This window comes from Phalaenopsis equestris, unplaced genomic scaffold, assembly GCF_001263595.1.
Source record: "Phalaenopsis equestris unplaced genomic scaffold, ASM126359v1 Scaffold000002, whole genome shotgun sequence".
NCBI classification, from domain to species: Eukaryota; Viridiplantae; Streptophyta; class Magnoliopsida; order Asparagales; family Orchidaceae; genus Phalaenopsis; species Phalaenopsis equestris.
In genome coordinates, this window is record NW_018164444.1 from 67,022,197 (window position 1) to 67,038,106 (window position 15,910).

Here is a 15,910-nt window from a genome sequence, read left to right on the forward strand (position 1 = left end):
GTGTTTTTCACTTGTAAAAAGTTAGTAATAGTGGCATTTTTAGTGTAACATTTAAGATTTAAGTGTTATGTATGTAAATGCCACTTAAAACTTTATGTTGCGCTCTTGTCAAAATATTTTTTAACCAAATTTTAGGAAGATATTTTAACCCATAATTTTCCTTTTATTATCTGCTGATATGTGGTGGTAGATGATTGAATTTGAAGATGGTTCGATTTCTATTCTGCAATTCTAAACAACTAATTTTACACCTTATGCATTTCCAGCAAAAAAAACTCTTAGAATTTCTTATGCAAGCTGAAGATACTCTAGTTAAAAAAAAATGTCTATTTTCTTCAAGAACAATAATGATTTACTTGGATTTTTCTATTTGAATTCCATGAATGTTTCTGTCTGTCTGTTTTTCTCTCTATTTGTGTGTGTGTGATTAGGAGATAATTAAGTTTGACATTAGGTTGGTTCTGTTCCTGTCTATGGTGCTTCAGAGATCTCTGCTTTTCTCATGACATGTTGATGGAGCAGTTCAGATGGCCTCTGTTTTTGTAGGTAACTGCTGTGTCCATGTGATGCTGGTAGAGAACATGTGGATGTATTCGTTTTTTGATGGAACTAAGGCGAATATGTGCCTACAATTCCCATTTCATTTAAACTTTTCTATTTCTTCAAGGGACCTAAGGGAGCGTTTTTGTGGATAAATGTTTTGCCTTCGATTCATATTAAATCCGGATTAATAAATCCAGCAAGGAGGTGCATTTAAATCCTTCATGCAGCCAAACACCCACTTTTTTGTAAGTTGGATTTAGTGTATTTAGAGAAGCTGGAGCGTGTGAAGGCGGGTGGGAGGAAGGAGGAGAAAAGGAAGTGTTACCTTCCTCGATGGTTGTTGGTTGGAGCGGAGCAGGAGGAGAAAGGAGTTTTTGTAGGTCCTTGTATGCGGCAATCTCATTGTTGCTTTCCCAGCTAGCTCTATGTCCGGACTCCGTATGGAAAATTTTTTTCACAAATAGGGTACATATATTTAGAGAAATCAATTCTTTCTTGTTTAGAAACTTACCAAATATATATTGCCTAAATTAGGTCAGGAAATATTTTTGAATAAAAAGATAGAAAAACATAAAATTGGAAGGGAAAAAGCTAAACCAAACGTTTCCTAAGATATCCTAATCATATAGCTAAATCAATTCTTCCTAAGATATCCTAAAATTGGAAGGGAAAAAGCTAAATCAATTTTTCCTTGTTTAGAAACTTACCAAATATATATTGCCTAAATTAGGTAAGGAAATATTTTTGAATAAAGAGATGGAAAAACATAAAATTGGAAGGGAAAAGCTAAACCAAACGTTTCCTAAGATATCCTAATCATATATTCCAAGATTTGCAGTGCCACATGAGAAATGTGAATATAGAAAGAGCCAAATCTTCTCAGATTTTCACAACATGCATGCCACTTAATTCTTATGTATTTACATGCCTGACGCCTAAATTTTATTATTCAGGTTGGCCTAAAAGGTTCCAATGGTTTCAAGTTTCCAATTTTGGCTTTTTTTTGTGGCGTATGAAATCGAAATTCTCTCTCTCTTTCTCCATATATATCTATATATATATGTAGGCCCAAACTTAGATGATATGTATTAGTACTTCGGAGGTGCTTTACACCAAATGAAAAACAGAAGTTTGTGGATTCTTTTAGGGAGCTTTTTCAATGGCTTTTTTAGGAAGTGACCACAATTCCGGTTTACTGTAATTTTTTTGCTGCTTTTTAACAACTTCCCTTGGTGAGATTGAACTGCTTACAAAATTTGAACGTGTTAGTGGGAAAATGCTGCTGTGTGACTTTTTTAATGTAAACAAAAGGTACAGTATATGATTAAATTAAAGGGGCGTTTAGATACCACTGTGTTCCCATGTATTTGCATATCTAACACTGCTTTTGCAGGTTAATGCTGAATTGCGGATCAGCGGTTCTGCTTTGATGTGGAAGGGTGATGAATCTGACCCCTTCAACTCCCTCTTTCTTTTTTAGTCTTTTCTCTTAAGAGGTTGTCCATTGCTCTGTATGAATATTGTATGCTAATGCTTCAAGATAATTTAGGATCTAACTCAGACGGTATGTATTAATGCTTAGCGTGCCGACTCATTTAAGAAAGTATTAAAATAAAATATACTTAAAAATATACTAAAATTGAAAACTTCATTTTTCATTTATTAAAAATGCTTGAAGAAATGATATTTAATGCTATATATCAATTGACCATTTTATTAATTATTTCTTAACCGCGCATTATATTTGTTATTTTGTTTTAACTATAGTTTCAAATAATATTGCTTTCTCTCTTTCATAATAGAAGAGCCTGCTCGTTAGATTTACATGTATATGATTTACAATGTTTTGTTAAATACCCTGATGGATTTATCCTGCGCTGGATTTACTAGAACCTGCTTGAGTTGAAACCTATATGTAGCCAAACAATCCCGAAGTCTTTAGTTCACGACATATGTAGAGTGGCTTGCTCCTTTTCTTTCTATTCGATTTCTCTAAACTCATTGACTGATGGTCTATTTGGATTGGATTTTACTGTGGTTAAGAAATATTAATACTTCTTCAATATAACGTTGTAATGGAATTGTTTGGTCAACTAGGAATGGTTTGTTCAACTTCTGGATGGAATAGAGGTGAATTTAGCTTTCAACTCCCTATTTTCTTTAATATCTCCCTATATTTATTTATGTATGCATTGATGCATATATATAGTGATGAAAGTGAAATGCAGCATTGAAGGTGATTATGCCCGCCATATGGTGCTATATGATTCCTTTTTGTGGTGCTGCATGCATATGCACTCTTTTCATACATGTAGGGCTATCAAATTGGCTCGTTGTTCGCAAACTACTTGTTTGTTAAGCCTAACGAGCCGAACACGAATAAATTTTTAAGCTTGAAATTTAAATGAGACTAACACGAACAAAAATTTGTTCGCTCGTGTTCGGCTCGAATTGGCTCTAAAATAAAAAAAATAAATATATACACACACTTGCACACATAGAAATTCATAAAATTAAGTCCTATAAATTATAATATATATAAATTATTAATAACAGTATATTACTATTAGGTATATAAATATTATATATTTATATAATATAAATTTTATAATTATTATCATGTACTATGTAACAAAAAAAAACCGTAATCTCCGGCCTCCTCTTCCCCTTGCGAAAGCTTTCGGGTTCGGCCGCCTCTCCCTCTTTAGAGTCTTCTCCTTCTCCTCTCAAAATCACGAAAAAGCTTTCGGCCCCGAGAGCTTAGGTTGCTAGAATTTATTGAAAATTGCAGAAAGAAATGGGGAATGAGAAACTTGGATTCACCATTGTTCTATAGGTGTTAGATATTTAAGACATACGGAAGGAGCCCATTGAGCTATAATGCACACTGTTTTCATAAAGTGAAGAGAGAGATCCTCCCAAGAGTAGGTGATCTTCTCTATTTATAGGGGTTGAGGTGGTCTCTCCCACCCTTGTCAGGTTACAAAGAGACTATATGACAATAAATTTAGTACAAAGTGACGTGGATGTAGTTTAACGTTGTCATATTGATGTGACAGCTGGCACTCAGCTGCTAGTTTTGAAAGAAGTGGGCTATGGTTGCATCCATTGGCTTGTTAACTTCTATGCCGGCCCATAATGACTATTTCTTTGTATGCATAATGCTTCATGGAAGGTGCGGCTCCTGCCATTAGGCACTGTAAGATTTTTTCTTTTTTCTTTTGCGGCGCTACATATTTTTGTACTTTTCATGCAATGGCAATCGAGCTGCTTAGGCTGCCCCTGCCTATTAGTGCGTGTATTTGAATAACCATTGATTCCATGATGTTTATAATGGTACTCTGTATTTTTCCCCTAACTTTTTGAAAGGTTATTATTTAGATGCAAAAGAATGTAGTGAAATGAACTAAGGAAGATGTACGTGTATACCACTTAATTCTTATATATTTACATATTTAACATCTATAGAACAATGGCAAATCTAAGATTCTGATACTGTGATTCTTTCGGCAATTTTCTATATATTCTAGCAACCATGTGAAGTCTTGAAAATGTATAATTTTTGCAACCAAGAGAGAATTGAAGTATATATTGGTTTCTTTTTTGAGACATTCACATGCATACCGCACAATTCTTATGTATTTACATATCGAAAATCTAAAGTTTAGTTTTTCTTGTTAGCCCATATTTCTCGATTTTGAGCTATTATAAGGTGAAGAAAGTCTCTCGCTCTCTCTTCCCCTATGTGTGTGTGAGAGAGAGAGAGAGATTTGACGAGAGTGATTCAACATGGAAAGCGATGCTGTCCATTTCCAGGGATTTTTCATTTTCTTTTGCAATGGTGGAGCAGCTTGGATGACCTATGCATCCGCAGGTAACCGCTGTATCTTTGTGCCATTTTTAGAGAAGAAGCCCTTCCATGCTGTTTTAAATACCACACCAAATTTTTTTCCTCTAATTTTCTGAAAATGTCTTTTCATATTCAATACGGAAACGTGATATGAAATTAAGATGGGGGATTTACATGCATACCACTCGATTCTTATGTATTTATGAAATTAAGGTGGGGTATCAAATGATGTTTGCAATGGCCTGTGCGTACCAGCTTTGGGCAGCCCTATGCTCTGTCCAAAGAAAACACCTTAGTTTATCAAGTGCATTGGTTCATCATATAGCTCTATGCTCTGTCCAAAGAAAACACCTCAGTTTATGGGTTATTTTGTGGAAGATTTTTCAATGGTTATTTAGAAAGTTACAACAACTGTAACCTTACTTTTATTTTGCTGATTTTTTAGAAATGTCCGTGGCTAGATTGAACATTAACAATGATGTGTTGAATTGTTTTTTTTTTTTTGTTGCGTTTGTTAACGTTGTTGGATGAACATAGCATGTGCAGGTGCCTTGGTAACTCTTGATGATCCAAACCCTTTTTCTGTCTTGAATGAAATTTCATTTTCAGGCCACAGTAATTGGAGATCATCATATCTAATTATAATGATTTATTTATAGTTGATTAATTTTTTTTATTTGGGAGGGGAAGGGGAAGATGGGTTTGTGGCTTTATTTAATTTAGAAGTAAAGTGATATTAAAGTGGATTTACATGTGTTGAATTACTTGGGGAGGAAAATTGCTCACTTTATTATTTACAAATAGGGTACATATATATTGAGAAATCAATTCTTCTTTGTTTAGAAACTTACAAAAATTGCTCACTTTCTTATTCACAAATAGTGATATTAAAGACTATTTTGAACTTTGATTTCAGCTGATTTTGTGTCAAATTGAACCCCTTGACGAGACTAAGACAGTTGTAGCTTATTAAATAATCTGCTGATAAGCTAGGTGCAATGGTTAGTGCAAATTTTTATTTTTTTGAATAGTCAGACCGTAGCTAGAAAACTACTACCGCATCTAGATAAGTGCGGTGTGAAAATGTTGTTTTCAGCATTTTGAAAACACATAAGCTGCCAAAACGCAGTTTACCCAAACAGGCAAGGTGCATTTTCAAAACGCCACCGCATCAAATAAACTGCCCCAAACGGGCCCTAATTGAACAATGCTGAAGATGATCCTTTTTGCGTCCAATTGAGAAGAGACCAACCATTTTTAGTTATATAAAAATGTTGCTAATATTATTTTTTGTCAAGTTTAATTCGTCTTTTCTTGCATATATTATGATGTGATTATGACTGAAGTGCTGTATGTGTAAATATCAAAACTTTGATTTTTAATATGTAAGGGCATAAGACGTGTGGTGTATATGTAAATCACCTAATATGTAAGGGCTACCACTGCATTTGTGTCATGGTGACTCAAAAATGGGTGTATCATCTACCAGATGTGATGGAACAAAGGTGAATCTTAGCGTTCAACTCTCTATTTTCTTTCCTCCCTTTTCTTGTTTCTTCAAGTTAACTGTGTTGAATGGCAGTTATGGTAATTTTTCTTCTATCATGGTTTGAATGATACTACATTATTTCTTTTAAAAGGTTTCACTTCTGATTCATGAGCAGAAAATGAGATGAAATCAGAAAGGAGAATTTACAAATATGCAACAGAATTCTTATGTATTTACGTATCTAACACCAAACTTTAATTCTTATGTTGGCACGAAAGGGTACAATTCATATGCCTGGAGTTCTATTTTTTGTATATATATTTATGTTTAATAATGAAGATGAAATGCATTTTTGAAGGCGATCTGTTCCTTATGATTTTTTTTATTTTTGTGATGCATAGATTTGCACTTTTCTCATGTAATAGCAATTGAGTAGCTTGGACATCCCATACCTATGATGGCGTTTATGTGGGTAACCACTGCTTCCATTATTTTTTTAAGGGTTATCCTATTTTCTTTGTTAATTTTCTGTTAATAAAGTGAAAATGAAATTAAGAAGGATTTACATGCATGCCTCTTAATGCTTATATATTACTTTTATAACACCCAATTTTTAATATTTGGGTAGTCGAGCTCTAATGGTGAGCTCAAGCTCGGCTCGTAAAGATAGCTGGCGGTGAGCTACTTACGAGCTTGAAATAAAGGTAGAATTTTTATGGTAGATGACCAGAAAAGGTTTTGGGTGGCCGGAGGAGGAGGATGCAGCGAAAACTCACTGAAAAATGTATCAAAATTGCTAATGATAATGTAACCACTGCTTCCATGATTTTTTTAAGGGTTATCCTATTTTCTCTCTTAATTTTCTGTAGTGTTTTTTTTTCCCTCAAATTCGAGAAAATAAAGTGAAAATGAAATTAAGAAAGATTTACATGCATTCCTCTTAATGCTTATATATTACTTTCCTAACACCCAAATTTTAATATTAGGGTAGTCGAGCTCTAATGGCGAGCTTGAGCTCGGCTCGTAAAGATAGCAGGCGGCGAGCTACTTACGAGCTTGAACTAAAGGTAGAATTTTTATGGTAGATGACCGGAAAAGGTTTTGGGTGGCCGGAGGAGGTGAGGGAGGAGGATGCAGCAAAAACTCACCGGAAATTGTATCGAAATTGCTAATGATAGGCTAATTGAGCCGGCTCACGAGCTAATGAGTTGAGTCAGGACAAGTCTCTAGCTAGAACTTGTTTAATAAATGAGCTCAAGCACGAGCTCGTGGCTCGATAAGCTCAGCTCGCGAGTCGGCTTGGCTCATTTACACGCCTAATAGAATACTTTAGATGTGCTTTACTCTTAAAGAAAAAAAGAAAGAGCTTTTTAGAACGTTAAAACGTGCTAGTTGAGAAAAGTTGTTGATTGACTTTTGATTTACATATGTATCACACAATTCTTTTTTTGTATTTACATATGTGACAGAAGCTTTGATTTTATGTTGGCTTTAAATATTGTCATTCATGTATGTTGAGTTTTGATTATTATGGGGCATATAAAATCAACCTCATTATCTCTCTATCTCGTGTGTGTCTGTGTGTGTACATATTCAATAAAGGAATGACTAGTGGCTATTATACGAGCCTCCAGTCACCCCTAATGTATCTAACAAATTGAGTACCGACTCCTTAAGGCCAACTGCGCCAGAGGGGATTCAAGCCCCCAACCTGATATGAAATGCATTTTGAAGGCCATGATGCATGCCATATGGAGATGTAGAATTTATTTATTTATTTTTGTTGTGTTGCATAGATTTAGATTCTTCTTGTGCAATGGCATTGAAATAGCAGCTTGGATGGTCGAATGACTATGAGGATAATTGTTGCTTCTATGATGTTTTAAATGGTACTCCGTCTCTTGCCTTTATTTTCTTGGAAGGCTTTGTTTTTTAAATCTCTAAAATGAAATAAAAAGAGAAATTTTATATGCATACCCCCATACCCTTAAGTATTATAGGATGGATGGATGGATGAAAGGTTTTTTTTCAAAATCTCTAAAAAGAAATACCCCCATGCCCCTTAAATATTGTAGGATGGATGGATGGAGCTGCATATTGGCCTCCTTCGGAAGAAAAATTAAAGAAAATTAATGAAATTTTTAAGTTGATGAGATAAAGATAAAACACTATCCGAAATGAGGATTTTTAGATTTGAAGTTCTAGGTTTTTCAGAGGCGCATGACTTTATGGTTAATTATTTTTGCGATAACCGGAGAGTATTTTTGTTAAGACTAATCATTAAACGCGCAATATTAATACTTAGCATAGAGTAGCAAATTATTTAGGTTTTGAAGTTTTGATATTATCTCTTTGAGCTTAAAGTGGACAATGGGGGAAATGATGTTGAACCTGATTGAAATTCTATGGTTCTGCTGCTAGGTTGTCATGGTTTTTGGTGTATTTACTCATAGAGCCAAACCTTACAGAAAGATCATTTAGCTGTCATGGGTTGGTTTTTCCAAAAAAATCTTGCAGATTTGGGGTGTATGTTTGTTTAAGACGGCAAATTTTTTTATTTTAATTTACAAAGGGCTTGGTGCCCTATCCGATATATTCTCTGATTCGCCGAAATTGGCTGGTCAAGTTTGTAAACCATGCGGGGGGTCTTTGAGGTTGTTGGGATGATTTATATTGGAGTTTCACTTTCTTTGAAAGAAGTGCATGCATAAAATGAGCGTTTAGCAATTCAAAAAAAAAAAATCTCTGATTCACAACTTTCAAAAGGAGAATATGATTTGGACAATTTTTTCAATGACTTTTTAGAAAGGTTTCAAAATTCAGTTTCACTGTAATATTTTTTTTTGCTTTTTAAGAAATTTAACTGATATGATTGAAATTTCTACTATGTTAGAATTTGCTAGCTGCGGAAAGCTTTTGTTATATTTTTTATTTACATATGCATCACACAAATTTTTAGTATTTACATTTTGAATGCCTAAATTTCAATATTTAATTTGGCCTGTAAGATTGGGTTGTTTTTTCCAATTTCTGCCTTTATAGGTCAATTTTCTCTCTCCATACATACATATACTTAGATACAGATACATATATGTACGCTCGCACACACTCACAAATACACACACATATATATACACTAATGTTTTGGGTTTAGTCGTGGCGGCTTTTTCAATGATTTTTAGAATGTTACCACGATTCTGTTGGACCGTAATATTTTTGGCTGCTTTTCAAGATTGTACTTAGTTTGATGGTTCTCATGAATGATATTTTATGCGTTTTTGTTAACGTAATTTTTAATTTCATTTTCGATTATCATCATGGGAAGCTAATAGAAAAGTCCTGTATATAATGTATGGGTAGAATTGTGCAGATCTCTCGCACCCTTTGGACCTCATTGTCTTTCCTAATTTTCTAAATGGTAATTCTATTTGCTTTCCCTAATTCTCTGAAGTGCTTTTTTCAGATTCAATAATATTTGAAATGAAATTAAAAAAGATTCACATGCTTGCCACTTAATTCTTATATAATTGCATGCCAGCACCTAAAATATAATATTTAGGTTGGCCCGAAATATTACAAATGCTTCATTTTTCTCATTTTTTTCTCTCCTTCTCTCTCTCGTGTATTATATATATATATATATATATATATATATAGAAAGAGAGAGGAGATAAGGGTGAGGATCGGATAAATGCTCATGAACAAGCTCTTATTTGTTCTATTTTGGCAACTTCTTTATTCGCTTACTTGAAACTTGCCAAAATTGTGTAATTTTTTTTTTTTTTTTTATTTTTTTTTTTTTTTTTGCTGCTTTTTAAGAAATGACGGTGGTGAGATCCATGTATTTTCATATCTAAATTCTAAAGTTTGATCTTTTTATTGGCTGACAACAAATTTTTATTATATTTCTTAAAAAGAACAAATAGTGCTATGGCTAGGGGTGTAAACGAACCGAACACGAACGAACAAAGCTTGTGTTCGTGTTCGGTTCGTTTAAAATTTAGTTTGTTTGAAATAAGCTCGTTCGTTTCTTAACGAACGAGTCGAACACGAACCGGACACGAGCTGTTCGCGAACGACTAGCCAGTTTGACATCCCTAATATTAATATATAAAAATAATATTATATATTAATTATATAACTTATATTATATAAATATACAATATCTATATTAGTATATTACTACTATAGTATATTAATATATTATTATTATTATTTTATTATATATTATAATTTATAAAATTTAATGTTTTAAAATATCATAAATTTTTTATATATAATTATTTTAAATTATTTTATATTTCAAACAATAACGATTCGAACACGAACGAACGCATCACTGTTCCTGTTTGGTTCGTTTAACAAACCGAACGAAAAAAATTTGTTCGTGTTCGTCTCGTTTACTTATCGAACGAATCGGACACGAACTTATTGACGAACCAAACACGAACTGTTCGCGAACAACGAGCTTTTTTGACAGCCCTAGCTATGGCGATGAAGATGCTTGGAAGGATCGTGCCTTTGTGCTTGACCGTTGCTTTCATGAGTTATTGGTTGATGTATTTATTTTTTAATACAGAAAACAACAACAACAAACCTTTACCCCACTGATTGGGGTCGGCTGCATGAATACTTTTTCCCCATTGCGTGTCATATTTTCATTTAATTCTAATAAATTATGATAATTTTTTATATAATATGCCCGCCTTTTTAGGTCTACCTCTGCCTTTCTTAACATAAGTTGAATCTAAAACATTTGCTTCTAATCGGAGCTTCTAATCGGATCATCAATCAAATGGTCGACGTTTAATGTGACCAAACCATTTAAGACGACTCTCTCTAATTTTGTCGGACAATGATGCTACACCAACCTCATCACGAATATATTTATTTCACATTTTGTCTTCAAGTGAAAAGCCACTTATCCACCTAATCTTTCTCATCTCAGCAACACTCAATTTAGTTTTATGCTTCTCTTTAAAGGCCACTTATCCATCTAATCCTAAGCGGTCTTTTATATCACACAGTAGGTCTGAATCATTCCTCCACTTCGACCAACTAACTTGAGTTATACTAATAACATCCCAATCTATATCGCCATTCTTTTGAACAGTAGACCAGAGATATCTAAAACGTTCACACATTTTAATAATTTGATCACCCATAGATACAATTCTGTCACTAGAGCTACTACTACTAAAACTACATTCAACGTTCAGTTTTAGATCTACTCAAACGAAGGCATTTAGAAGAGAAGCGTAAAACTTTGTTTTTCAACGAGCTGTCAAAATAGTCCTCTGACTATTTATGCGGGTCATTTTAATTCCAGAATAAATAAAGTGTCAAATCAATCCTGGACAATTTATATTTGAGCTCAAGTAGTCCTTGTTGTGGGTGATGATTAAATTCAACATGGAAGGCGTTCTTGTTCCTATAAAAGATGCTTCAGAGACCTACTTACTCGTGCAATTGCGATGAAGCAGCTTGTATGGCCTATGCTGCTTTCATGTCATTGGTTTTTTTAATGGAATTAAGGCAAATATGAGCTTCACTTTCCCATTTTCTTTCCACTTTTCTGTTTTAGTTTCTTATTTTTTTACCTTTTTTTTTATTGAATTGATCCTTGTACTAAAGTTGCAAGCTAATGCACACCCAAACTCAAATGGTATGCATAAATACATCAGTGATGCTGTACTCCAGAAAAAAACTATCGACTCAAAAGAAAACTTATAGGAACTTCTTACTTCTATTTCCTTCTTTTACAGAACATATATGCATACGCACACATATATACAAACTGTAATTTTTTTTTCTTTTTTTTGTGGTTGCTGGATGTTCTTTAGGGCTGCTATCTAATGGGGTTGAGTAGTCTTAAGATGCATCATAACAAAGATGCATGCTGGTTGCGATTTGACTTTCTCAAAAAATAACTGATATGTTGGGGTGCACTGTGGAAATGCGTTAGCTTTTATTGTCATGTATGTAAATGTATGTAAAAAATGATAGTATACGCACCATTATATTTCTAAATAAACCTGTATTAGGTGTTGGCCTATTTTGGTGACTTATAGATTTAGGTGTTCACTTGTAGCGTAAAATGGATTCCAAATCCCACAACTTTATAATCAAATCGAGTTGATCGATGAGACGAAGCTAACTAGCTCGAGATCACAATTTCGACATCATTAAGCCATGCAAATGTTCACAAAACATTATCTGATCATGGGAATCACTCAGGCCCATTCGATAGAGTGATCTAGATTCTTGCAATATTTATGGGGGATGGCACTCCAAAGATTTATAAATAGCGTCCTACTTCATACATGGAAGGAGGAAAGATTTAGACCTAGTGCTTGATCAGGAGTCGAGTTCCAGTGCTGCTCGAACTCTTCCTGCTCCCCAAACCAGTGCTGCCTGCACTGTAATGGTGAAATGCAGATGAGCAGTTCTTCTTTGATGATGGAGCAGTGACAAAGCTATACCCTTCAAATCGTCCTTTCTGTTCCCATCGTATCTCAAGCAGGTTTTATCTTGCTCTGTATAATGTAAGTAATGCTTTACCCCACAATGATAGTCATTCTCCAAAGGGCTGGATTTATTCAGAATTTATCATACATTTCGTTTTGCCTCGGTTTTGGCCTAAATTTTGAGGATACTAAATTCTGCAGTTCTGAGGATTTTAAAGGATTTTGACAAAAAAATAAAAAAAGTAAAAAATTAGAAGATACCAGTGCAATAAGCTCGTGGCTTTTTTTATTATTTTTTATTTTTTATTTTTTTTGTGCATACTCAGCAGTTTCACTAGGCTTATGAAGGAGATAGATGGGAGCTTCGGATGTCTTTGTACTCCAGGATCCCATTGTTGCGGTCCCTACTATCTATAATCTCGAGTGTATCGCGAGGGTTTTGTAACAATGGTGATGGTTTTGTGCAAAATCGGGAGGATTGGGGTGGGATGGGCGAGGGTTTTGGGCAGGGCTGGGATGGGCAAGATAAGTTTTTGGTTTTAATTATATTTTATTCAAGTTAATTTCTACTAATTTAGTTGATTAGTAATTAATATGCTACTGTGTTTTTCTAAGTGTAATACACCTTTTATTGCATATTTTTTGGTGTGATTGTGACTGAAGTGTCATGTGTAAATACTAAAGTTTAGATATTAGTAAATACCTAAAACTTGTGTGGTATGTATGTAAATCTCAATATTTTAGTTATATAGATGTGAACTACGTTTAATTTTGGGTTCAAATCAGTTTCAGAAAGCTAAAACTTTAATAAGTAGACCTAAAATTCTGGAGTTAATCTCTCATTTGGTGTAATTTTGTCCAAAATGGTTTTTTGGGCATGTTATATAGAAGAACATATTCTGGAATATTAGGCTGAATATTGATATTAAGCGGCATATGATGTAAAATTTAATTGTGATTTTTTTGAAGTATTTACATATCTAGCTCTTTGTTGTCATGACATATGCATGGAATGGTTTGTCACTTATAAAAGGGTTAGTAATAGTGGCATTTTTTTATGTAATATTAAAGATATGCGGGCTATCTATGTAAGTATCTAAGTTTAGTTTTTAGTTTTGTAAATTCATGAGAATTATGTGCTATGTGTATAAATGCACCTTAAAAATTATTTTGCACTCATCTCAAAACATTTTTCACAAAATCTCAATGAGATATTTTCACCCAAAATGTTCCCTTCTTATCATCTGCTGCTTTTGCTCTATGGTGAAAAATGTTCTTTAAAAGACAAACATAAATTAAAGTTGCTTGGATGAGAATGCTTAGCGACAAAATATGAAATGAAGATATTCGTGATAGGGTTTGTGTAGCTCCGGTGCGGACAAGATTAGGGAATGTCTTCTTAGATGGATTGTTCTCATTAAACGTCGATCATCTGTACTTCGGTTAGATAATTTGATGTTTTAGATTTGGCATATGTTAAGCAAGGCTGAGGTAGGCCTAAAAAGGCGTAGACCCACTACAGGTTATTTTATATTTTTCCAAGCTCTCTAGGCTTTTTCATTTAAACCAATTTTATAACATAACTTCTTATATTTTATCTTTTCTTGCACATTATTATTCCACCACCAACTATTTTTATTTATAGGAATTTTTTCTTTTAATTCTTCAGACAAATCTTTTGTCACTTGTTTAATAGTATTTGTTATTTTATCGTACATCGAATTTGCTTCCATATGAACATCTCAAATCTTGAAATCCTGAAGTTTACTTAGAAAATTAATTTTATTTGTGTCTTTTAGGTGCGCTCATTTAATTCTAAAACACTGATTCCTAGTATTCTTTATTTTACAACTAACTCTTCATCTTAAAATCTAAACTAATAATCGATGTCGAGTATTTAAATCCTCACTTGAAATGACCCTACAATCTTTATATTTTCCACGATCTCTTCTTCTCATAAGAATGATTTAAACTTGAAATTCTTTCGCTGTTTAAATACTCAAGTAACATGCTTCATCTTCAAAATGAAAACTCTTTACTATAAGTGTCAGTTTAGAGAAATGATTTACCCTTAAGATAAAACTGCTTTTGTGGCAGCTTCTGTGGGATCTTTTGTGGCAGCTTTTTCAATGGCTTCTAGAAAGTTACAAACCCTGTTAGTGTACCTTTTTTTTTTTTTTTTTGCTTCTTTTTGAGAAATGTTGTGCCGAGATTGAACATCTAACAATGATGTGGTAAAATGTTCTTTTTTTATTGCATTTGTTAACGTTGTTGGATGAACTAAGCATGTGCAGGTGCCTTGGTAATTGTTGATGATTCAAACATCATTTTCTGTTTTGAATGAAATTCCATTTTCTGTTTTAAATGTAATTGTTGATGATCCAAACACCATTATCGAATCTGTGCCTACCATTTTCTTTTCATTTAAACTTTTCTATTTTTCAAGCGACCAAAGGGAGCCTTATTGCGGATAAATGTTTGCCTTTTATCAGAAGTTGTAATCTTTTTTGGTTCCCTTTTATCCTTGTTTAGAATGATCTGTATTCTAATGCTGTATGATAATGGACATACCATTGTGATGATCAGTATTAATACAAAAGTGATCCTTCACTCTTGAAAAAACACTAATTAGTTTATGGGTTTGTTAAGTATGTTGAGCGGTTATTGTGGTAATTGCTTTTTCATGATGTTTTGAATGATGCTCCGTATATTATCCCTTGCTTTTTGGAAGGCTCCCTGCTCTTTGGAAGGCTTTTTTTTGTAATCAAATAGAAGAAGTTAGATTTAGGGGCTGTTTGGTAGTAGGATTTAGCCTAAATTCTGCAACAGCAAAAATGACATCTTTAATTCTTACTTGTTTTTTAATTTCCTTTTTTTCCCTCTGTTTTGTGTTTGGTAGCTTCCTGTTATTAGGATTTATGGCCCGGATTTGCTAAATCAAGCCAAACACAAAAAAAAAAACACAAGTTTCATGAATTTATGAAATTTCGGATTTAAAGTCCGAATTTTGCCTTTGATTCATATTAAATCCGGATTTAATAAATCCAGCAAGGAGGATTTACTAAATCCTACTAACGATATATCCTTAATGCAGCCAAACATCCGCTTGAATCCAGGATTTAGTATTTCCTGTTGAAGGTTGGATTTTTTTTATTTGGAGAAGCTGTGAAGGCGGGTGGGAGGAAGGGGAATAAAAGCAAGTTTTTCCTGCCTCAATGGTTCTTGGTTGGAGCGTTGTTGCTTTCCCAGCTAGCTCTAATCTTTACTGTATCATTAGGATTTTGGTGTTAAATCCGTTGCTTTCCCACCTGTCTCATAAAATTTGCCTTCTATTTATAACACCAAAATGTTTCATGTCACAAAAATTACTACTATTTCTTTTTTTTTTAAATGAAATACTTTTTTTCATTCATAGGTAAGCTGGTATGTATATATATATATATGAAAAAATTAAAGATTGTGTTAGATATGTAAATACATATGAATTCAGTTTTTTGTTTGTAAATCTTCCTCTCTCTATATAGATGCATCCATGCATACATCATATACATATATACATAC